At 50.5% G+C, this 23,749-nt stretch overlaps 1 protein-coding gene and 1 long non-coding RNA gene across 3 annotated transcripts in view; both read right to left on the minus strand.

The window, feature by feature from the left end:
- ANOS1 (anosmin 1) overlaps positions 1-23,749 on the minus strand; it is a 170,990-nt gene that overhangs the window by 96,823 nt on the left and 50,418 nt on the right. The window lies entirely within an intron of this gene.
- On the minus strand, positions 16,193-19,087 carry LOC116582839. The gene is made up of 2 exons (XR_004282533.1): positions 16,428-19,087; positions 16,193-16,397 (listed from the first exon to the last, which is right to left on the minus strand). It is a non-coding gene; the product is annotated as an uncharacterized LOC116582839 (long non-coding RNA).

Here is a 23,749-nt window from a genome sequence, read left to right on the forward strand (position 1 = left end):
GGACGTCATCTGGGGAAACAAAGCTTCCTAACACGAATACCAAAGACAATTCTCTTCTCAAGCTCAGAAAAACCACGTTCTACTAATGGAGCGGACTCAAGAGTGACTTCGCGGTGAAGGGATTCGCAGGATTCCCAGGGCCCCTTCGGGAGACACGTTGCACGCAAGGGTAGCATCTCAGCAAAGCACACTCAACACCCTCAATTCTGAAGGACCCACAGTCTAGGAGGGCGTAACCCGTCCTTTGCCCGGCTGGATTTGGCCAGCCTTCGTCCCACTGAGAACACTCGGGGTACGTGGCGCTAGTTTGCTTCTGTCAGGCTGATCTTTCTCACGGGCTCCTCTGGGCGTTGTACGTGTTATTAAGTTTGGTGATTCTGAGGTGGAAGAGAGAAGAAACGGCTCAGCCGATGGCTAGCCCCGAGTGGACGTCTGCAAACCCACAGTCACGCTGCGGGATGCCACTCTCCGGGATGGAGAGGAAGTGCCCGCGGAGATCCTTACTGTCTCCCCCAGATCACGGCTACGTGTTGCGAATACACAAGATGCTGAGCGGTTGCCTTTTGCAAAAAGAAACCTCTTTTTCCCAAGTCCACCTCCCCCCTCATGTGCCTTCTTTGTTCCCCTTGGCCCTCCTTGGCAACTAGTGCATTTCAGTGATGACCCTCTAGAGGGGCTCCTGGATGGCTCAGTAGGTTAAGCATCAGCCGGCGGCTCAGCTCACGATCCCGTTACTGAGCCTGCTTCTCCCTTTCCCTCTGCTGCTTCCCCTGCTCCTGCTTTCTCTTGCTCCCTCTCAAATACATAAATAAAATATTTAAAAAAAAAAAGAAAGAAAGAAAGAAAGAAAATTGGTTCCTGTGTCTTCGTGCATTGCCTACACTAGAATGTAGTTCCACAAGGACCTGAAATGGGTCTACTTTTTCATTTTGGTATGCCTGGAGTCCATAACGGGCTTTGGCACCCAATAGGTAGTCAAGAAATGTTCCATGCCCTCATGAAGAGTGAGCTGGAGAACTAGGTAGAAAATGTACACGTGGCTGTAGATAGCAGACCAGCGTCCTTGTTTTCCAGCTGTACAAGCACGGTCACAAGCACGGTGCCAGGTGCCAAGGATTCAGAGGTGACCAAAATAGACACGGCTGTAGCCCTCGGGGCATTTTCCAGCTAACTCCTCTGGTACTGACACTGAATGGGATGAAAGTCGTGGCTTTCCAGGTCAGCTTCAGCTCAGACCTTGTCTCTGACCTCACTTTGTCTCCTAGCCACGCAGCCTCAGCCAGAGCTCATTGCTCTGCTGCCCACATCACGCCCCTCGTCCTTGGAGCTGGACCCTGTGTCTTGTCTTCCCTTGGTGGCTGACTTCCCTCCGCAGCTGACGACAGCCTACCGCTGTGGTACGTCTCTATTCACAGACCGTATTTATATCCAAGGGCAGTCAATGACATTAAACACAACCCCCTTCCCTCCTCAAAATAAGTCTGGGCTCGATGACTAGGAATTGTTAGTTCCATGAAAAAGCCAATAAACTGTGGTCTTGTTGAAGGTCTACTTTTATTCCATGTATACGAAGAGGTATTTACCCCTGCAACCAAAAGTTATTTCTGATCTTTGGCTAAAGACGTGCCACGATGGGGACTAAAAAAAATAAGTTCTTATTCATCCGACAAGATTTTACATTTTCTGATGCTTGCCTGTATCTCCACTGAATACACCCAGTGTAGGAATTGGAGGAGATTTTTAGAAATTAAACGTTACGTACACGTCCAGTAGCAAACTGCATATTCACAGCCTCAGTATGTTTACAAGCCCTAAGAGGACGCCAGGAGATACCGACTTCCTCCACGTTGTCTTGTGGGTAAAGAGGCACGCAGCGGAACGCCGTGGAAAACAGGCACCCTTAACCCACAACTGTATTCCAGTCTTGCTGAGGACACAAACCGTGTGTTGACTCCATATGTACACACGGCGTCGCAGAGGAGGCCAGTGGCTCTTCAACGGTCGGCCCTCACTCTGTATTTGTCAAAACCGCCGGACTTCAAAGGCCTGGAGAGGGATATGTGCCAGAGTGGACAGAGCAGACAAGAGATATGGTGTACAGCAAGTAAAAAGCATTTTTTTTATAAAGATTTATTTGTTTGAGAGCATGAGCAGGAGGGACCAAGGGAGAGGGAGACTCTAACGTAGAAACTTACATATAGAGGAGACTCTATACCGAGCGTGGAACCCGACTCGGGGCTTGATCCCACAGCTCCGAGACCATGACCGGAGCCAAAACCAAGAGCCAGCTCCGTCATCCAGGGCCCTGCCACCAGGCTCCCACACATGAAAAGCATCTCAAAAGAGCCTGTGACAGTACTGGACGGACCACCCTGGCGAGAAACTGGAAGGAACCAGATAGATCTTGTTTCCTCGGGCTGCCAAGACGAAGAGCCAGAGACCAGACCGCGGGAACAACAGACACGTGCTCTGTCTCAGCTCCGGATGCTGGAAGGACAAAGGCACGGACTGGGTAAGGTTGGTTCCTCCTGAGGTCCAGGGGGAAGGATCTATCGCAGGCCTCCGTCCTCGGTGCGTAGACACAGTCTCTCGCTGTGCCCTCAAAGGTCGTCCCTCTGAGCGTGCCTGGGCCTCCATCTCCTCCCCATACGAGGTCGGCGTCAAGCAAAGGTTTAGGAAGCATAAAACCAGCTCAACAGCAATGGGGCTCTCGGGGAGACTGCAGCCGTCCCTCGGGATTACGGCCCATCCGAACGGCCCGATTCTACCTTACGTATCCCTTGAGTGACCTGGAGTCCAAACAGTCACTTTCTGAGCTGCTGACGGTTACTGCTTCAGACTGTAAACCACACGGAGGGCACAGTTCAGCCCAGGCAGTAGAATTTTGGGATTTCTACTACTGGCTTGACTTTAATAAAGGATTGGCTCTGACTGAAAACACTTCAACAGCACGAAGTTGAGCACAAATCAGAACGACCGCACTGACGCTCCCGCAAAGCTTGATATGAAAGTAACCTTTCGGGGGCGGCCTGCTGTCTCTGTCGGGAGAGTGTGCAATGCTGGATCTCGGGGTTGTAAGTTCGAGCTCCACAATGGCTGGAGAGATTAATTAAAAATAAAATCTTAGGGATGTCTGGGGGGCTCTGTCGGTGAAGCATCTGCCTTTGGCTCAGGATAGGATCCTGGGGTCGTGGGATTGAGGTCCATGTCTGCTCCCCTGCTCAGCGGGGAGCCTGCTTCTCCCTCTGCCTGCTGCTCCCCCTGCTTGTGCGTATGCTTTCTCTCTCTCGCTCTCTGACAATAAATAAAATCTTTTTAAAGTTTTTTAAATAAAAAATGAAATCTTAAAGTAACCTTTATGCCTCTTCCACAAATCTCTCCCCTCTTAGTCTTCAGATTCAGGAACCCAGCAGCACCCTGAAAACACGGGAAGGAGGCTGACGGCCATCGGCTAGCTCCTGTATTTCCCTATAAAACACCGCAGCCCCTTCCTCCAGGAAGGCCTGCGGTTTTTGGAAGGCTGTGCCTGCTGCAGCCTCCCTTGCCAGGCAAAGCGATAAACCAATTATTCCTCATTATCCCACACTCTGTCTTCGCATTCTACTTTGGCTCCGAAGCACAGACGTCGGTTTTGACGTGACCATAAGTTGAAAAGCCGGCATGAACCAGGAGTGGCTGCTGCCCCGGTGAAGGTAATAAAAGCCGTCGTCCCCACAGCCCCCACGTGGCCAGCGTGCCCGACCTCAGCGGACTGCTCAGGCTTGGACACAACAGGCCACCACCCCATCAGCAGGGCTGCCTCAGAGAGCAGCACAGACTGGCACATCCAGGCTCCAGGCCGCCCCCTGCAGTGGAGAGGCAAGGACCGTCACATTCCACATTCCGTGGGGTCGCACATCAGGAAAGGGGCAGACCCTCTTGGAGAAGCTCCGTGACAGTTCAAAGCAGTCATCGGAAATGGAGCAGACGGGAGGCAACGTAAAAGCCATGCTGAGCGAAGAAAAATCAATGAAGCCAACACAATAAACAAGCGCTAAGCGACCCTTCATTTTTGGTGAATCACAGGAACCTTGTGTGCCCGTGGCTTTTGATTATGTTCAAGGCAGATGCATCTGTGTTTCTGGGGTGGGCAGAGGCCCCCAGGGCCCAAGACTCCACTCCCGGCTCTGCAACTGAAGCCGGGATCACAGGATTTTTTTTTGTCTGCAAATGGCCAGTCGATAATTTCAGCTGGTGGCTTCGTGAGTGTGCGGTCTCTGTGGCCGACACGGGGCCCGGGTGTGGAAGGCACCACCTGTGATGTAGTGCTTTGCTGGCACCATCTTGAAGTTGTCAGTTTTTAAAAAGGCCTTCATTCCCGTTTTGCACCAGGCCCTACTATAATCCTCAAGTGAGGGATTCTCCTTTCTATGTTAAAAAATAAATCCAGGGGGTACCTGGGTGGCTCAGTCGGTTAAGTGTCTGCTTTTGGCTCAGGTCATGGTCCCTGGGTCCTGGGATGAGCCCCACATTGGGGTCCCTACACAGCAGGAAGCCTGCTTTTCCCTCTCCCTCTACGTCTCCAACAGCCTCTTTCCCTCCTGCCCACCTGGCTTGTGTTCTGTCTCTCACTCTCTCTCTCAAATAAATAAATAAAATCTTTCAAAAAGATAAAAATAAATAAATCCAATATCCTAATTGCTGATGCAATGCACGGTGAGTTGTGTTTTTTTTTAAATACTTGCCATGTTCAGACATATTTGTACCCACATTAGTGATGGGTTATTTCACTTGGACTTTCCCCATACAACTGGCAATCGGTAAGTATGTATATAAGGCATTTAAATCTATCAATATCTGCATGAGTTTATGGCCATAAACTAGCACAATGACTTGGGGAGATACGTGGATGTGAGATCACCAAACACAGAACCATGTCCCTCGGGAAACAATCACACAGAGCCCTGGTTTGGGGCAGGAGAAGACCCACATGCTTACAGGGGAATCCCGTCCCCACGATGGGATTTGTGGAGCAGTATCCCAGCAAACATTCTCCAGTGATTTTTTTTTAAGTAGTTGTTAGTCATTTCTCAGGCAACAATACAGAAACTGTAGCCACTGAGAATACATTTGCGCGGAAGCGTGCACGTACACACACGCCCATCTCCCTTTCCGATACGGCTTCATTCGTAAACAGAGTCACCCTACCCCAACCACCTTCATTTACAGCCTCAATTTTTAAAGCGTAAGCTGAACGTCAAGCCTGCTGCCCCCGGAGGTATCTCCTGGTGTGTCCGGAGAAGCTCTCCCAGATGGTAAATTCTCGGCAGGTGAGAGCACCCCAAGGAAAGCAGGCGCTGGCCTTCCTCTGTGATGCTTTCACAGGTTATTCCCTTCCTGTTCTTCTCCAGCACCGTCTACCTCTGCACAGAACTCCACGTCTGTCACTCTGGGGACACATTCTCCAAGACTACGTAGGCAAGTATTTTTAGGCATGTTGTCTCACATCGTCCTTTCTGGTAACTGCCACACCAGCGACAACATGAACCGAGGAAGGGCATGTTTGCGGGGCTTCATGGAGAGATGCCCGCTTGCAGATACGGGGCAAAGCGATAAGAACGGGGGCCTGGGACATCTTTCTGGGCCAGAAATTTCAGAAGGGCCCAAAACGTTCCAGCGCAAGTCAGAAAGATGTAGAGTGGGGCTGAAGACGCTCCAACTCCCTCTCCTGGACCAAACTCTAGACAGGCTCTGCCGCGCTCTCTCTGGACGAGGTCCCATTCCCGGGCCTGTCCCCAACAGCCCGTCTTAGCAAGAGTCCTGCCGGGTCAGTTTAGCAGAACCTACACTGGCCATCTGGTCGCCTTCAATAACTGGTCCAGTTCTCCCAGCCCCCTACCCACCCACCACCCCGACCCTGGGAGATGTGTATCACCTTACCAGCCTTCAGCAAGAATCCTGTCACGTGGAGGTAGCCAGGGTCCCCTTCCGGGGCTGAGGTTTGCTCTCGGCCATTTTCCTTCCACGGACCCCCGTCCTGCTCCTTGGCTGTAAACCCCCACTCACCCCGGCGGGGTTCTGAGGCGAGCGCCATTCTACGTTGAGCTCGCTTTCCCCCAGTGCAACAGTGGCCCATGGAAAGTACTTTTTCCCCGAGCTCTGGTCAGGCTCCGGGGTTCTTTGCAAAACAAGTCAGACTTATCTTGAGCCCACCCTGATACTATGAACAGGAACATGGGAGGGACCGGCGGGCTGGCCCCGCCCACGGTTGGCCCCGCCCACGGCTGGCCCCGCCCACAGCTGCACCTGCACAGGAGCTAGTCCCAGTCCCAGGTACATCCCAAGCACCACTGCCAAGTTTTCCTCCTAACAAAGAGTTTCCTGTTCCTGGGAAAAGACTGGAAGGAGATGCCACCGAATGTCAACACTGGAATAGCGCAACGAGGGGCGGCAGTTTTTGTTCCCTTTCTGTACGTATCTCTTTAATGATCATTTTAAGACATCTGTACCCACCATGGGGCTGGAACTCAGAACCCCGAGATCCAGGGTCGCATGCTCCACCGACAGAGCCCACCGGGGGCTCCCCGCCACATATTTCTGAAGGGGTGTGTATTGTCTTGATCACGGAAGTAGCATTTTTTCTACTATGCACTCATTAGGGCAACTATTGAACTTTGAAACACTGAATGCCTTTTTTTAAAATTTTATTTATTTATTTGACAGAGAGAGATCACAAGTAGACAGAGAAGCAGGCAGAGAGAGAGGAGGAAGCAGGTTCCCCGTTGAGCAGAGAGCCCAATGTGCGGCTCGATCCCAGGACCCTGGGATTATGACCTGAGCTGAAGGCAGAGGCTTAACCTACTGAGCCACCCAGGCACCTCCTGAATTATGCCTTCTTGAACCTACCCAAAAAGGATGTGGATATCTGAGGTCCTGAAGGTCTGGGGAGCCCATTCATGTAAATGTTTAAAAAACGATCCTTGGAGTTACCAGTATTAGAAAATGAAGCGGTCGCTTAATTGGACCCTCAAAATATTGAAGCAGGTAGGTAACTGTGGCAAAATTTACTGTGCTCATTCTGGCAAAGCTGATGACTTTTGATGATAATCCTTAACCTTGAAAACACTGACATTCCTTTTATCCAACACACGCAAACACATTCCACAAAAAGTGACAGAGAGAGAGAAACAGAGAGAGACAAATGAAGGAAGGATGTATCGGAGGGAGGTTGAGCACCCAGGCAGGCAGGCACCACGGAAAAAAGACCCCCAAAGTCAAACTCGATGTAGACTCTGAGATGTCCTTAACAAGTATTTGTTCCTATTTAACAGATTTTATTTCTAAAAAAATATTTTAAGTCATCTCCACAGCCAGCATGGGTGTGGAGCTGGCTCACAGCCTCAAGATCAAGAGTCCTACGCTCCACCAGCCAGGCCAGCCAGGCGCCCTCCCATTTAACCAACCTTCAAGATTAAAATGCAGAATATAGGGACGCAAAGGAAATCAGGAAAGGTTGAGAAGGTTATTCTTCAGTGAGCTTCAAACCGGTATTAGGGAATGTTTGCCTGCATCAAACATGCTTTGATTAAAACAAAAACAAAAAAAACTAAATAAAGCTGCTGCTGTGACCCAAGGGGAAATTGTTTCCCTGTTTCTGTCTCTCTCTCTCTCATACACAGACACACACACACACACACACACACACACACACACACAATGGAGTTCAAAAAATTTTCAAGTTTTAACTTTTAGCGTCTTATTGCCTCATTCCAGTTGGTCATGGTGGAATTTAGGAAGGCTGAATTTCTATATCCCAAATGCAAAAGATAGAATCTATGACCGGTTAAGACCCTTCAAAGGAAACACTCGATATTCTCCAATGTCCAAGAAGCAGAAGAGGAAAAACCGGTTTTGTGCTCAGTTAAACAGCAGTGTGTACCGAGGACAGGGAGATTGACATCACTTGTGAAAAGTTTGTATCTCCTCCCAGTATCCGGACTTCTTGATAGCTGGAAAATTCGAGTCTCGCCCCCACTCAGTTCACCTCATGGGCCCTGGGATGAGGTCCAGGGATGCCCGACAGCTGACAGCCTGGCCTCATGCGAGCAAACCACGCTCGCTCTCCCCACCCCAAACAATCGTGCCGAGTGCCAGCAGCAGGAGCCATCTGGGACAAAACCCATCCTACTCGAGGCCAAATGGACTCATGAGAACAGAGAGCCCAGCCCTCACCAATGGCCTTGGGCCGAACACTGCAGAAATAGTGCAGAAATTATCAGCTGCGTCCACAGCCCGTCACGCAGCCCTACCCCGTTCTATGGCTCCGTGTTGCTGAAACCTACCCTTAAAATTCTAGCACACAGCAAACAAAATTCAAGTCTACAGTGGGGAGAAAAATGAATTCACATTTACTTTACAGGAGAGTCAAGCCTTCCCGCGCCGCACTAATGCAACTCCACGCAGGTCTTAGAACGTCAGTCACCCTTCGCCTTAGAGAAAAACCCAGGAGAGCTTCTCATCCAATCACTTCACTTTTCAAACAGAAAATGAGAGTTCTGGAGAATGGACAGGACCGCAGGACGGGGCTTACCCAGCAAGCAGGAGACACAGAGGTCCCCACCCTCGTCCACGTCAGTGCACCATGAGGTCAGGCTGACACAGCATCATTAGGGAAATGCTGGGTTTCATGGTGGCGGGCGGGGGGAGCAAGTTAAGGGATTTAGTTGCGAATGACCAGAAAGGACCAACCAGTTATTAAAGGCCGTCCCCGGAGTGTGGTCTGGGCTGGGGGGGCAAGACTGGGGTAAGAAGGAAGAGGGGGACAGGGGACAGGAGAATAGGGGCGGGTGGAAGGTCAGAGCATGCCCTGTGAGGACGGGGGTCCTGGGTACAGACTCCGTCCCTCCTAGATTCCCTGTGCGCGGAACGAGGGAAAGAAGAGGAACTTCCGCATTGGACTGTAATGGGGTCCGAGAGGGTTGATCCCTGCAAAGCGCCCGCAGCCGCCGGGCGTACTGTCAGGGCTACGGAGTTACGGCAACCATAACGATGAGAGCCTCCATGTCCCTGGCAGCAGAACGGGTATTATCCGCCAAGGTGCAGGACGTCAGCTTCTAGAACAACACCAACCCACGGAAGGTGAATCAACTTTGTGGGAACTTTCCGCTGGCTGGATTCCAGCATTGGCATCCGAGAGCTCTGGGTTGAGGCAGGAGCAGCACAGCACCAAAAAGGTGTAGCTGGGGTTAGGGGGGCGGGCGGTGACTGGGTGGCGCCATCAGTTCAGTGGCGGAGTCCTAATCTCAGCTCAGGTCTTGATCTCAGCGACCTCGGTTCAGGCTGTGCACTGGGCTCCCTGCTGGGCATGGAGACTACTTGAATAATCATAATAAAAAATAAAAGACCCAGCTGGGGGGAAGGGTAAGAAGAGGACACGGGGAAGAATGGTCCAGGATACATACTTCCCGGTGTGAGACACGTAAGTTCTGACGGTTCCGCAGGATACGTACGGCTAATGCTACGGTCCTGCACACCCGAAGGGGCGAACAGAACAGGTCCACAGTGTCCTCACCACACACACCAACGGGAACCACGGGTCAGCTGCTGTGGGAAACATCTCCCCACAGACCGTCTATGTACTACATTCTCCCACTGGACACTTCAACTGACACAGGGTTCATGTCGATGACATCTCCACGAAGCTGGCGGGCAAAACATCCAGGCTTGGGACCCGTAACAAGTAAGTCCCCTGTCACTGTGTCTCTCGTGTTTCTCCTTGCTTCTCTGTGGCCTTTCTCTGTCTCCGGACCGCTTTTTCCCTGGGGGTCAGTGGAGCAGGACCCGCCTTTCGGTAACTGGAGACGTGTGAATCCGTGTGTGGGAAGTTAAGAGTGGGCGCTCGGCAGCGCCTGCGTCCCTCAGAGGTCTCACAGCGAGTTCTTTCACTGTGGCTACACAGACCACTAACCGCCAAAAGCAAAATGAGGGTGAAAATCCAGAGCGTTTTCTGGCAACAATGAAAAGATCCGTGGTTGTCAGGAGTTTGCAGGGAGAGCGGGACGAGTAGGTGGAGGACGGGGTTTTGGGGCAGAACGGGGTGTGTGATCCTGTCACAGTGCACAGGACGTTGTGTGTTTGCTCAAATCCATGGAAGCCCCATTACGCCCAGCCCAAGGTAAACGACAGACTGTAGCAAGCAATATGGACTGATACGTGGTCATCCTTGGTAACATATGGGCTGCCCTAAAGCAAGAGGTGAATGACAGGGACATGCCGCGAGTGCACTGCATTTTCTGCTCCATTTCTCTGTCCACCTGAAAGTACTGGAAAAAAAACACCAAAACGTCTATTAATTTAAGAAATCCAAGATGTCTGAAGAGCGCGATACATACGGCCGTGAAGTACGGATGATCCCTCCAGGAAGAAACCTATCGAAAGTACAAATACTAGGTTGAAACAGACGCCCCCTCAACGTGGGAGGGCCGACGCAGCTGCTGTGGGACACGACACAGGGAACGCAACCCAGAGTTCTACACAGAATTGTTTACAGGCACACACAGGATTAATGATTTAAAGATTTTACCAGCAAAACTGGTGAAAATGCCAGTCTGCATATAGTACGAAGCATCTCTCATAAAAATGCACGAGACGTAAAGGTAGCTTATCACATAGATAATGACTGAAAGAACTGAAGAGATGACCAAAAAAAAAAAAAATTGTCCTTTCTAGATCCAAAAATGTCCCGCAGAAATCGGTATGGCCACTGCGTTTCCATGATGTGACCAAAAGTGGGATATTCAGCCTCTGCCTAAACAGGGGCGCGACAGTGCTTGGGGACTGAAAGCGTGTCGGGCACGGGCCGCCATCACCGGCGTCTGGGCTCCTGGCTCCCTTCTTGCGGTGAGCGGACAAGGCATCCGTCAGGACCCGGCCCCTGCGATGTGCTGGGAAAAGCCCATAAATCGTGACTTCCCCGGGTGGTGGACGCTCCGTGAAGCGGCAGAGTGATTTTTACGCGTGAATTTCACAGTCTTCATTTTGGGGGAGCAGAAGGCAGGAGAGGAAGGGGGTCTAGGGCCACACGGTGGGCAGCAGAGCCTCCACGGCCCCGGCCTCTGCTTCTGGAGGTTGGCGGCACCGCTCTGTCTGCCATTATGCCAACGTTCCAGGCCACGCCAATGCCATCGACACGCCAATGCTTGTTGAATTACCCCGCAGGGAAGCAATGACCGGTGCTCCCGACAGACACTGGCCTCACCCAAGATTAGGTGGCCATAAACATCACGCAAACGAGGACCGCTCAAATTTCTATCTCCTGCTCTGTGTTTGTGAAATAGAGACCCCAGTTACCCCCTGATGATCTCACACTGCAATTTATCACGTCCAAGGGGAAATGTTGACGTGACTCTCCTCCACACCAAGAAAATCCAAGCCCGTCCACTGTTCTCCACCTCAGTGACTGACCCATGCTTCTCCCGACCTCCCAAGAAACCCCGGCCCTGGAATATGGAGGCTTGCCTCCCCTCACACCCCATGTCCAAGCCCGGCCGATTCTGCTTGGTTTTAAACCAAAATCCATCTACTTCACTGCCTTCTCCAGAGTCTCACAATTCTGCCTGACTCTGCACACACGTTTCTTGTGAATGGGTCCCCAGTTTCCATTTTCAGCCCCATCAATCTTCCCCAAATGTAAGTTGTACCCTATCACACGCCCACACGTAGGACGCCTCAGCGTCTTCTCCTTCCTACAGAGTGTAGAAACCTTGCTCCTGTGACGCCCTGCAGAGGTCAGACCCTGCCTACTTTGCCAGGTCTCAGCCACCAAGGAACGGCTTCTTAAAATTCTCTACAGATGCCTAATTGTTTTCCTGCCCCAGGGTCTTTGCACATGGTATGAACCCTACTCTTCCAAATTTCAGAGAAATTTCATCCTCAGAAAACATTCTCTTAACTTTCCTATTATAGTATCCTATGTTTTTTCAAGATATTTGATGCAATGTCTATTCCTTCTTAAAATTGTGGCCTTGCTTTTCTTCTGTGTCTGTAATACCAATTCTGCTTCATGAACACACAGTCTATGCCTATATGCTACTAGCACAGAAAGGGTACGGTACAGGGACACCCGGGCGGCTCAGCGGAGTAAGCGTCTACCGTCAGCTCAGGTCATGATCTCACGGTCCTGGGATCGAGTCCTGCATCAGGGTCCCTGCACAGTGGGAGTCCGCTTCTCCCTGTCCTTCTGTCCCTCCCTCTGCCTGTGCTCTCTCTCATAAATAAACAGAATCTTTCTTCAACAAGGGTACGGTACCTAAGAGGTGGAAAATGAGTATTTTAAATAAGTGAATAAATGAATTATTGGAAAGTAAACACGAGAAATAGGATATTGGAATTCATTCATTTACTAAGTTATTTACCATCTTTCCATTCATTTCATCACAGGAAGGGGAAAGTCCTTCTCATACGATCTGTCATTCACTACATGACATCGCGGTGCCTGTTACGTCGCAGGAAACCTCACTTCCAATAGAGAGGGGAACCGTGAGATTCTCGCGATCACTGCCACTTTTCATCTCATGGGGTATTCATAAAAGGTCAGATGACTTACTTTTAGGAAAGATGTTTTCCTGTCCATGAAGGAAAAGTGCTTTATTTAAATATTCCACATTCAAATATGTTTTTCCAGAAAAGTGGGTCAAGGCGTGTGAAACATGAGATAAGAGGGTATTTGTAGAAAGGTGCAAATTACATTTCCTTTCTGGTTGTTGCTGAGGGACACGGTGCTAAATTAATCTTCGGAATAGTAATTTCCTGCTGATTTCAACCGAGAGAGAGAGAGAGAGAGAAGCCTCAGTTTTGAGGAGAAATGTAAACCCAACCAAATGTCCAGAGCCATCGCAAGTCATAACGTGCTTTATGCCTTAAGAAGTATTTGTCCACGCTTATTAAAAACCAATGTTTTGTCAAAGAAAGAGCAACGTTAGTTTATATTTTGTATTCGTGATGCAACCTGGTTTGTGTATGACTACTATGTGCGTACAGAACAGCATTCGCCAAAAAAATGCAATGATCAGAGTCAATTTCCTTAAATTGCGTTCAAAAATCACTACCCCAGAGAAATCACAGACGTAGACTGCCCCCTCCCCTGCCCCGACACCCAGTTCTGTTTACTTCCATGGCTCCCTTGACATTAGAGAGAATGAAAACTTGAGCCCATCTGTCATGCCGATGAGAGTTTACAAACCTACTTTATAGGCGGGAAATGCCAGTCCCCGATGGCCACCGCCTGGAGGGCTTTCCCTGGAAGAAATCCCGCCGCTCCTGCCCCGATCCGTGCATAGAAATCCCTCCTCTGTCAGCCCCGTTGCCCGTGAACCGTCTATTTAGGCTTGGCTGGAAGCAGTGGGACGTCGAGCCACGCCACAGTGTTCGCTTGTCAAGTGACCGGAGGTCAGTGTGCTAATCTGTGTCGGGGGCAGGGGTGCCTCCGCTCGCCGCGTGAGTCTTTCACAGCTAACGAGCCGCGCTGTGTGTGGGAGAGCCAGGAGCGCGGGGCCGGGGGCTGGTCTCCCGTCCTCGGACCGGGGGCTGAGCCGGAGACGCCCTCCGCATGTCAGCGGCCCCGGAAGGCATCTGCAGACCTGTTAGTGCAGCCGCCCAGTCACGTCGAGCCGGTCGTCGGAAAGGTCATGGGTCTGAGGGGACACGGCCTCACCGAGCAGTGGGGAGACTGGGAGGGTGTCTGCTGCAGCGCTCTAGGGCCAGTAAGGTCTGGTAGTGTAGGGCACCGAGCAGGAGACAAGAAGCGAGCCAGCTGTGGGGGTAGCGCACGGGACACCCGCACGACGGCTGTACCGGGCACGCGTGCACCGCGGGCAGACCGCGGCACAGAACACAGCTCGCGACCGTTCGCTGCGTTGTCGTCAGGCGTCACGTTAGGTGTCTTTTAACTTGAAAATAGGAAGGTGTGGTCCCCCGCTTTTCAGATAAAGCTCACGTTTTACAAGTGTTGCTGACCCACCATCAATTCACCTTTTCGACGTTAACTCGGAAAACGCTACCCACAGCGCTGGGGCTGGCGAGCTCCCTCTCGTCCACGGTGTTTGGGAACGGCCAGGAGACGCCAAATCTGGCTCTTGGCTCTCTTCACGGATGTCATCAGGACCGACGTTCTGTTGTTTTCACAGGATGACGAGGGCTTGCAGAGGGCGCGATGATGCTTCACGACCGTTCACAACAACGAACTTTGGCAGCTCGACCCGTTTCTGTTCGCCGTTGTTACAGACTCCACGCAAAAGGGGAGTCTCTGTCAGAGCTGGAGAGTCTCTGTCAAAAACAGTACCCTGGGGGGGTTCAGTCTTTGAGCCTCTGCCTTGGATCAGGTCATGGTCCCAGGGTCCTAGGATCGAGCCCCACATCAGGCTCTCTGCTTGGCAGGGAACCTGCTTCCTGCTTCCTCCTCTCTCTGCCTGCCTCTCTGCCTGCTGGTGATGTCTATCTGACTTGGGACCTCTGTCTGTGAAATAAATAAATAAAATCTTTAAAAAAAAAAAAAAAGGAAAGCTCAGCGAACTCGTACTTTTCAGAGCTCGCCGGCAGGTGCGTTTCCCGGAATAGCTGCGGAACCAACGCTTGATTCCCGTCCTACGCTGAGAGCACTCAACGGTCAGTGAGACAGAAGGACCAGACGCGCAGATGTGAGCAGAAGCGACCGGCAGGGGTGAAGGCAGAGCGGAGGGGGTTACGATGAGCTTGGCACCTTCCAGGCAGGCCGGCCCCAACCAGAGCAACTTCCCACACACGGCACGATCTCTGCCCCTCTCTGCCCAGCATGTCAGCCGGTCCATGTGCTCGCTTTGTCCTCAAGCCCCAGACGGCAGCAGGAAACTTCACAAGCTTCCAAGAAAAGCCCCATAAACCAAATGGAAGGACCTTTTGGCTCCTCTCTGCACTTTCTAATGAGAAACTCATGGTCCGGATCGATTTTCTTTCTAACACGGGAAGAATCCGTCAGGCCCCTTCCCTTCCCTGGGACGGAAAAGCGAGACCCAGAATCAACACACAAATCTGTTCAGAAAACACATCCTCAACGTCTCAAGCCATCTCTGCGTCTAAAGAAAATGATTCTTGTTAATTTTTTTTGTTGTGTAGAAATGGGAAAAAAAGGCCACTGGGTCTGTTTTATTATGGTAGCGTGTCTGCGATCCAGCAAAATCAGACTTATAAAATCGACAAGTTTCTCCAGTAAAAGCAAAAATCCTGCCTTAAACTCACAAATGTTCCTCGCCGAGAGGTGGCGGGGCCTCATGGACTTCTTAAGGTCCTCACGACATAGATCTAATGGGGTGCGCGGCCGTCGAAGCCTGAAGGTCACAGTAAAATGCACAGGCCTCATCCACGGGAAAGTCACCATTCCCACATGGAAACCCCCGGCCGCCCCTGAAAGGCCGACCAGATCTTCTCTGGCAAAGTACGGGGTCTGCACACTTCACGTCCCCGCCAGGCCCCCTCCGGCCTGTCACCTCCGCGGCACGGGACAGCACCTCGTCCTTCCCTCAGCCCGTTCTCGACCGTGGGGGGTCACTCCTCCCCAGACGGATCTGCAATGCCTCCGTGGGCCCCACGAGGAAGCACAGAAACGGAGGCTAGTGCGCGGGGACCGCCCTACCTCCTAGTCAAGAAAGGAACTGTTCAAGCCCCAGAGCTGCGAATTTGGCACCCCTGACTCACACAAATCTCCTTTCCAAAGAGAAGCTCCCGAGTATTTTGTTGCATAACGGATTCCACATTTTCACAGGCAGCATTTTAAGGCCAAAACATGTGGTGATACATAAATACATAAGCTGGTCGTATGCTGCCTGCAGGTCTCAAAGCAAGAGACGTGGCCTCGCCCAGAAAGGCACGGTCCCCACCTCGGCAGAAATCTTTCCCTCTGGGGTGCTGGGTACAGACGGTCCACCCACTCGCCTCAGCTGGAGCAAGTGACGATGATGGGAATCGGTGCCTGGAGGCAGAGACCAAAACAGCCCGGCCTCTTCGCCTCCGGCAGAGCGCAACGGTCGGGATGCTCAAACACCACAAGCCTGACCCTCCGTCTCTACCATCAAACCTTTCTAGCTCCACAGTCCCATTCAGAAACAGTTCAAAGGACTCTGTCCTTGCGTATCCTAACAGATAGCCCTTGCTGTTGCAACCAAAATGCTGTTTGACCGTTTTCTGTTTTTTGTTTTTTTAATTTAACTGCAACATCAAAGCAGCTGAAGTTGAGTACTGAGTTCCCCGTGTGCGGCTCAGCAGAATACGCTTGGATTTCCGCTCCAAAATCATTCCTTCGGTTGAGACACCTAACAGTAAGTGCCCAATGACATGCACAACTTGTCTTTTGCAAGTGCAATGTCCCAGAGGCACATGCGACATGTTACCTTGTCCCAGAGGCACATGCGACATGCTACCTTGTATGCACAAATCAGTTCGGAGAAATGGCCTTTGCACATATGAGAAATAGTATGAGTAGAAACTCTTTCTCAAATGGTGCACCACTTGTCCATAAATCCCAGTGAATCAGCGCAGGGAGCCGGGAGAGGCCTTCTCTCCTTTAAGGAGATCTTCCAGGAAGAAAGTGTTCGGGGAACCATGAGCTGTCCCCTCGGATAGACCCTTAACTGCCTCAGACTTGCACAACGAGCGACAAAGAATCGCATTTCCTCCCTCTCTGGCTTTCCCGTCGAGAGCGGCATGGAGAGTGGAGACGGAATGACCATTCTCGGTTCTGAGGGTCGGCCTGGTCTCCTGTTGTCCACAGACCCCCTCCGTCCTTAACAACTTTGCCAGTGAAGGCGGTGAGGATGGAGTGGAAAGGGCTTGCGCTCCCAAGCCAAGAGACCCAGGCTGCGCTCGGGCAGCAGGGGCACGGGGAAGCCTGCTTGCTTGTGGAAGCCACTCGTTCCCTGCCACCGTGAGCAGGCCGAGTGTGCCAGCGGCCCTCTGGTTCTCAGGCATCCGTCAGATGGGGAGCTCCTGCGTGGCAGGGGTGTGCAGACACTCCGTGAGGAGCCCTACACCCACAGAGCACCTGTCGTAACCTCGCCAGCACAGTGACCCCGGGAGAACGGGGTCTGAAACAAACTGCAGCAGACGGTCCGTGCAGGGCTCGAGAGTCTGCAGATGCTCATTCAAAGAACCGACCCGATGAGAAACTGTCTTCCCCACCGGCGTCTGCCATCCCACAGGGAGCCACCAAGCACATCCTCAGACATTCCCAACCATCACGTCCCGGGACGTGCCTGAATGTCACCTGGCAGCGGCCAAATTATTTCTGGTGGGAAACCACGGGGCTATGTGACTGAGGAGCTCAATTTCTAATTGCATCCGATGTACATTAATGTAACTAGCCAGCGTGGTCAGTGAACAGTAGGCCGGGCTGCGTGGTCTTACCGCTTCTGAGATGATTGTAAAAGTCCAGACTGACTATTGACAAATCTGTTGGGAAGTCTGGGTTGTTTTTTCCCACAAGGGCGGAGGATGCGCAGAATGATTAAACTTTTGATTTATTAACGCATCATTGTGTATTTACTGCTTTCAGCTCAGAGGAGTGGGGGTATCCGAACTCGGCCATGTGTACGAAAGGTACAAAACTAAGAATGAAAGGAAACAACAACGACAAAAAAAAAGAAATCACCACAGGGGTCGTCTCTCCATACCTGCCACCCAGGGAGGGAATAATGAGACAGACAGCTCTGTCCCCGCAGCAGGTCCAGAAGCAAAGGCAAAAGTAACAGCCGTAACCACCCCAAGCTGTTCGTGCGCCTGCAGGCCTCGTGCCACAGAGCACACACAGCATGCGGGAGCAGGACTGGTGGTTCTGGGCAGCCGTGGGGAGCTGACCTCACACACTGTCCTGCGGACCTGCGGTGGTCGCCCCTCGTGTCTGTGGTTGGGCTCGGCCAAGTCCAGGCCCATGACGGTGGGGCTCCAAGGCTTTATCAGTACTCTGGAAAGTTCAGACTAGGCCCTCCTCTGAGGAGTGAAAACAATGGTCTCCAAATGAGATCACTGTGTAGGTTAGAGAATCCTGTCAATGACTAGAGAGTTCCAAAACGAGTCCAAGTTCAAAGGCAATACTGCACGAAAGAAACGGTCCTTCTGAAATCCCAACGGCGGCAGAGCCCCAAGTGCCTAGAGACACGCATGTGTGACTTTCCAGATCTACGTTTCAAGAAATGGACAGATATCGCTGGAGAGAAACAGTACTCAGGATGATGAAATACACTAAAATTGTCTATTTCCCCTCCAACTTCTTGGACGGGGAATCTATGAACAGACTCTGGGGCCAGGAACAGTCATTTAAAGTACAAAGAAAGATCGTGGGCTCCAGAGACAGCGTCCTGCTGTTTTGCTCACAACTGGCCAATGTCAGGAATCTTGGACAAGACTCGTTCCAACCAAACTCAGCTATCTACACCGTGAAATGGGGAACATCAGAATGACCTTCCTGGCTTATTGCACAAATTGAAAGCACATCTTTCAGAGTGTACCAACCCGTCTAGGCTTCCCAACGCACCTTCTCTAAGCCTCTACCCTGCTTTATGGAGCGGCCGATCTTGGAGTGAGGCTGCCCCTCCCCCTTTCAAGAAGCTCCCGGCCCAAGAGGTGGTGAGCACAGTCAGTCCTCTCAAGGAGACGCCCATCCGTCTAAGGAGACAGACACATAAACACCAAAGCAGATGCAAGTGCCCGTCGGAAACACAGCACTTACCGCGGGAGCAACTGGGACTCCACGGGTCATATAATCTGGAGACTGAAGGCCCCTCTGAGTTAACAGAGACCAAAAGACCAAAACAAACAACTCTCTTGAGTTGTGAAACAAAAACTGTCAGGCATCCGTTAGCTTCAAGGGCTTTTTCCAATGGACAAAGAGTTAAAAAAACACTGATTCACGGAGCCCTTATTCCTCTCAAGAGTCCTAGAGATGACATGACAACACTGGCCCGCCGGCCTTTCGTTCAACAACTGAGAGTACAAAATAATAATTAACTGAATAAAAACTTGGCTTGAAAAGACGACCCAGCGCTGGGCGCCTGGGTGGCTCAGCTGGTGACGCGTCTGCCTTCGGCTCAGGTCATGATCGAAGGTCCTGGGACAGAGCCCCATGTGGGGCTCCCTGCTTAGTGGGGAGCCGGCTTCTCCCTTGCTCTCTGCCCCTCCCCCCCACCTGTGCACACTCTCCCTCACTCCCTCCAATAAATAAAATATTTAAAAAAAAAATAAAGAAGTGGGGAGCACCTGGGTGGCTCAGTCAGTTAAGCATCTGCCTTTGGCTCAGGTCATGATCCCAGGGTCCCAGGATCAAGCCCCACGTCGGGCTCCCTGCTCTGCTCAGCAGAGGACATAATAGCCTGCTTCTCTCCTTCCTTCTGCTGCTCCCCTGGCGTATGCTCCCCCACTCTCTCTCTGTCAGATAAATAAATAAAATCTTAAAACAGAAAAGAAAACCTCTATGCACAATATGGGGCTCAAACTCATGACCCTGAGATCAAGAGTGACATGCTTTACCAGCTGAGCCAGCCAGACGCCCCTCAAACAGTAACTGTTTAATCTTCCGTGTATCTTCTCATGATAAAAAGAACAGACGAACAGCATGGTTATGCGGCTGTGCTAGGCACGAGGCATGCCCACACCTGCGCGTGCACACTTCACACCTGTGCAAACCTCTGCGTTGAGACAACAGGAGCCGCAGGGCAATGCCCACCGTGCACCCCACTAACAGAAGACGCGCAGCCCGAGAAATGGACCAGTGTCCCGCGTCTGTGCTTGGGCAGAGCTGCAGAAGCCGTGCTAAGGCAAGAACACGAGCCAAGGGCTAGCTAGCACTTCCCTCCCTGTGGATAGCTGTGGATCTCATGCTTAAACCCACTCCCTTCTCCTGCCCTGCGCTCACATCCTGCGGCGTAAAGTGTTCCATTTGCCTTGTAGTCACGTCAAAGCAGCTTTTCTGGTCGATGAGCAGACGGCTAACAATGAGACACTCTTTCCCTCCACATAAAAGGAACTCGTCTCTTAGGCACAGTATCTCCTTTTTAAAATAATGGCAATAAAAGTTCCTGGAACTCAGCTTGTCTGAACGGATTTTAGTTTGTGGTGAAATAAAATTAACTAATGGCTTGGGGTCACACAATAATTTCCATCAGGATGAAAAAAAATAGAAAATAAAAAGGAGAGTAACACACAGTAAAATGGAAAGTTCACTCAACCACATGTAGTAACGGTTGCCACTAATTAGGAAAAGGATTCTAGATGTGCTGCTACCCCCACGGGCTGCTGCATTCCCCATTTAGTAGGTTACACACTCAATAGGCAAAATGTAGGCTATGGACCAGCAATATCGGCACGACCCAGGACGTAGGAAATGCAAAACCTTGAGCTGCACCCAGACCTGCTGAATACTGATCTACAGTTGGACAAGATCTCTAGGTGATGCCCTTGAAAGTTTGAAAAAACCTGGTGTAGAGGAGTGGCCCCAAATTTGGGGTTTGACGCAAATGTGCATAGTAACATGTCGCATGATATGGCTCCAGTAATGTGTAGCCTCTCGTGGCAAGAACAGTCATTAAATGTCAAATAAGTAAACAAGGGCAGATCCTAGATTATTCCTCTAAAATGCAAATCTCACAGGTTTGCATCTTTATAAGATTCCTTGACTGGAAAAGGAAGTGGGGTGAGGAGAGAAGATACAGCCCAAGTCGGAACGTTGCCTGGCGGCACCCCTGGGATAATGCCAAGGCAATAAGCAGAATAACGTGTAAAATAATTTAAAAATTTTAACTGGCAGAAAAAGAATTTCCAGCAGAGCATTATGCAAATGTGTGTATTAAATAAATACACACATTTATTGGGCCTGAAATTTCACACATTAAAAAATTTACACTATTTCATCCAGGTGAGTAGCACTAAAAGGACTAAAAGTTTCACCGCCATGGAAGTACAAGAGGGCACCGTTTTCCCTGATAGCTAGATAGCTGAGGGCTTAGGTGTGATGCTAAAAATCACTTCTCCTACCCGTACATTTTCATTGTAGATTTTGAAAACATAAATGAATTGAAGTATTCCCTAGTACTGCCATTCTGTGCAGATCTGAGAAATGCCTAATGAATAAAACTAATATTTCATCATTCTAAGTGATTTTCCTAGCAAGGCAGACTGCATGCTGATCCCAAATGTCCCTTCTAGAAGACGGTGGTCCATAGATGCTTCTCTGTCCCATTGATGTCACTCTGGGCACTGTGGCTTGCTTGGCCAGTGGGCTGTGAAGTGAGATGTGGCAAGTGTCGCTTGGATCAAGAGTTCTAAGAGCCATCCCAAGGGTCTTCCTTTTTTTTTTTTTTTTTTTTAAACCCGTGCCTCAAAACTAGCATCCATGCCATGTTAAGTCCAGCCTCAAAACTACCATAAATGTGAGCCAGGAGGCCAAGCTAAAGAACAGAAGAGGGTAGAGGAAAAGTCTTCCCTGCCTACACAGGTCGACTCCCCCATCAATTCTCTACGGGGCAACGAAAACCAGCATCAGTACTAACTAGTGCAGTATGAAGAGGAATATTTATCTATGAAACGTGCCAGAGAATATAGCAAAAATCTATTGTTTGAGAGATCATCCAGCCTCTCAAAACCCTGACCTCCCTCTTAATTCTCTTCTCTTGACAGCCAAACTACCAAAAGGAGGGGCTGCCATAACTTCAACCTAATTTTTCTTTTTCCACATTTTCTTCAACTAACATGAAGTTAGGTTCCTGTCCTCTAGACTCCCCCACACCCCTTCCTTCAAAGTTACTGTGGACACCAGGGTCCATCTCACTGTCCTGACATCTCATTAGCCACGGGACTTTCAAGAGGCTACTCTCTACAGCGTGTCTTGCACAACAGCCGAAGAAAGTTAGTATTTTCCCTTCCCTTCTCAGAAAGAAGCCTTGAAAAGCAAACGGTATTAATTTATGCAAAGACGTCTGCAAACGATAAATCTTAAGCGAATGGAAGATATTAACTTCATAAGTGAAGATCAAGTCAAAGTTGCTATCAACGCATTTCAGAAAGCATCTAGAAGCAATAAAAATGTCAAATTAGCACTCGTGTAAGCAGAGGACATGAGGGACTCATCCTGATCAGAGGATCCTCCTTGAGAGCACAGAACCTCAGAATTCTGATTCCGACTAGTAAATTTTCATCCAACCCACACCCTATCCCCTCACCCTAGTGAAGTCTCCGCAAGCATCGGGTCAGGCACTTGGATGGTCCGTAATTAAGACCTAATGAACGTCGAGTAGGCTCAGAAACAGAAGGCACAATCAAGGGGCATGCCGGTGACGAGGTCCCTCATGCAAACCCACAGAAACAAAACCCTACAAGATGACAACGCGTGTGAATGTAACCACAGCGTCCTGTTAGCCCACTGGACCGACTGATGGATTGGTCCTCGGACTGAAGAAGCATGAAGGTCGGGGAAGGCTGCATGTAAGAAAGACTCTACATCGGACCTGTAGAGGAAAAGACGCACAGCAGACACACACGAAATGGACACACCCAGCTTCCAGCTCTGCCTGAAGGACCGTGAACATCACCGCTCCATCTTAACCGCAAGTAAAAAGCTGAACAGAGTGAAACATGAGTCTTTTCAGATCCATCACACAAGGGGGAACACAGAATGAGGTGCTGATCCCAAGACCGGAGAGCAGAGCAAGTGAACGCACAGAGTCACGCTGTACCAAGGGTAGGAAGCGTCACAGGAACCAGGGCCCGTGGAGAAAAGCCTGAACTGGGATTGCCCAATTGCCTGGAGGCTCAGTGTGGCAAGTCTGGGAGTGAAAAACATCAGGGGGACCCAGTGATTAGGGAACCCCACAATACTATGAGATGTACCTCCAGGAGCTCAGCCAAATGAGCACAGCAAACACTGGAGAAAAACCCTCCCAAGAGTCGGGCAGGCAGAGAGGTAAAGGAGCGGCTTTGAAATGGGCCAGAGCAGCCTGTTCTTATGGGAAGCGCCTGCGTTCTGGAAACCCAGGTAAGTAGAGCCTCCCCTGCCGGACGGTTACCATGGCCTCACTGACCTGGGACAGGTTAACACCCAGTGGCAGCTGGCTTTAGCCTTTCTGTCCCACCTTGCGGAGGAGAACTCTTTTCAAGTTCACAGCCCAGAGCCAGGGCTCACCAAAACACCAAGACCTCATCATGAGCTCCAGAACACTGAAGCCCCCTCACACAGCTCACCACCATGTACTAAAATCCAATGTCCAGCAGTTTCTTTTACCTGGTGGGTCATATCTGGCTACCAAGAAAAAATTACAAGGCATACCAAAAGGCAGAAAACAGAATTCAAATAGGAAAAGCAAGCGTGAGAACCAGACATGGCAGGGATGTAAGAATTATTACACTGACTAGATTCAACTACTAATGGCTCTGCTGGAAAAAGTAGACAACACGGAAGAACCAAAAGATGGGTGATGTCAGGAGAAAGATAGAATATTCCAAGAAAGAACCAAAAAAGAAATCCTGCTGGCAATACAACTACCACAAAAACAAGCAACACATCAACAAAGAAAACTCTAGTAACAGAGAGAAATGCTCTTTTACTAGGTATCAGACCCCAAACTACAGATCCTGGAACTCAGTGATCAAGGGGCAGGTCAAAAAACTCTACCTTACCATATCACCTTCAAAGTATAGAAAATGGAGGAGTATAAAAAAATATCCTGAAAATACTAAGGAGGGGGGGGAACTACCTAAG

The sequence above is a fragment of the Mustela erminea genome, chromosome X (genome assembly GCF_009829155.1).
Source record: "Mustela erminea isolate mMusErm1 chromosome X, mMusErm1.Pri, whole genome shotgun sequence".
NCBI lineage: Eukaryota > Metazoa > Chordata > Mammalia > Carnivora > Mustelidae > Mustela > Mustela erminea.